A 1,958-nucleotide genomic window follows, 5' to 3' on the forward strand; every position below is an offset into this window, starting at 1 on the left:
TATATATATATATATATATATATACATACATACATACATACATACATTAAACATACATACATACATACATTAAACATACATACATATATTAAACATACATTAAACATACATACATATATTAAACATACATTAAACATACATACATACATTAAACATACATACATACATACATATATTAAACATACATACATTAAACATACATACATACATACATTAAACATACATACATACATACATACATTAAACATACATACATATATTAAACATACATTAAACATACATACATACATTAAACATACATACATACATACATTAAACATACATACATACATTAAACATACATACATACATACATTAAACATACATACATACATACATATATTAAACATACATACATTAAACATACATACATACATACATTAAACATACATACATATATTAAACATACATTAAACATACATACATACATACATACATACATACATTAAACATACAAACATTAAATAGGGGTTGGACGAGTATATAATTTTTAAACTCTACATTAACATAATAAAACCCAAGTAGAACTCGAGTATTTGATGACTTCATAGATCTCAAGATACAAAAATAAATAAATAAAACCGCAAAAAAAGGTAATTATTTACAAAAAAAGACCAACAAAACATTGGGAGCCCCACTGAGCAAGGAGACGTCTAAATGACGTCTTTTTTAAGTGGTTTTTGCACGTCTAATTTGGATCCCTCCCAGGTGCAGACTGATACGACAGACGACGTCTTCGTCCGACGTCCACTGGACGGTCAATATAGACGTATTTTCTACATCAAAATTTAACTTATTTTATTCACTTCAGAAAATAATATAATTAGTAAGTGCTTCGTGTTGTCTTCATTGTACGTTCCCATGCAGTGTTTAACACATTCACCCTCAGATGGATGTTGGAATGACTGGGGTTCAATCCCAGGGCCTTCGGGTTCAAAGCCGACTGCTCTGCCGCTGCTTCATCTCTGTGCGGCTAACAAAGCTAAAGAAACAGTATATTTGACCATCTATTGTGCAACAGGCAACCACGCACTACAGATACTAGGTTTACAATTAAATCATCACTCCTTAAATGTCACTAGAAACAGATGGACTAAGTTTTACAAATAAATCACTCCTTAAATTTTTTTCTTTATCCTCTTTACTGGATTAACAGAAATAGCTTTGAGATAAAATAGCAAAGCCGTGCAAATTTATAATCATAAAAGAGTAACTGTGCACAGTTACTCTTTTATGATTATAAATTATGATTGTAAATTTTATGGTTATAAAAATTATGATTCACTAAGGCATACCTGCACCTGTCTTGGATGTCTATACGACCTCCAAGTCCGACGTTCAAACACTCAACTTTATATTGACGTGCAAGTGAGGTCATGGTTAGACGTCCAGAGTGGACTTTGTTTGCACGTCGTGGAGACGTCCAGAATTGGTCTAGACCGACGGACTCAATATAAACGTGATCTGCACATCCATTCGATGTCTAATGTTTAGTGGGGCGTATATTATGCTCCTACCATTTATCATACTGCAAATAAGTCACAGGAAAAACTAAACTATTAATTATTATTATTAAACTGCAAACGTGAAGAAACATGCAGCACGTCAAAAACGAAACTTAAACCGAAACTGGTTCTGGTCAGTGGATTGGACCCGGTGTTACACCATACTCTGTGACCTGCAACAGTGCAACACCGCCCACTACGGTCATACAGTGGTTACATAATATGATGTCACTACGGATACTCGATGTTACATTTTTAACCTCGATAGATGTCCTAGCAATCGATGTGTAGATTACTCGAGTACTCTGTTAATGCCCTAACATTAAACATACATTAAACATACATACATACATTAAACATACATACATACATACATACATACATACATACATACATACATACATACATACATAC

General features: G+C 32.5%; 1 protein-coding gene across 1 annotated transcript in view; it reads left to right on the forward strand.

Moving 5' to 3' along the window:
* The window catches only part of rnf216 (ring finger protein 216), a 33,406-nt gene that overhangs the window by 14,882 nt on the left and 16,566 nt on the right, over positions 1–1,958 (forward strand).

This window comes from Nematolebias whitei, chromosome 15 (assembly GCF_014905685.2).
Source record: "Nematolebias whitei isolate Nwh7 chromosome 15, NemWhi1, whole genome shotgun sequence".
Lineage (NCBI taxonomy): Eukaryota > Metazoa > Chordata > Actinopteri > Cyprinodontiformes > Rivulidae > Nematolebias > Nematolebias whitei.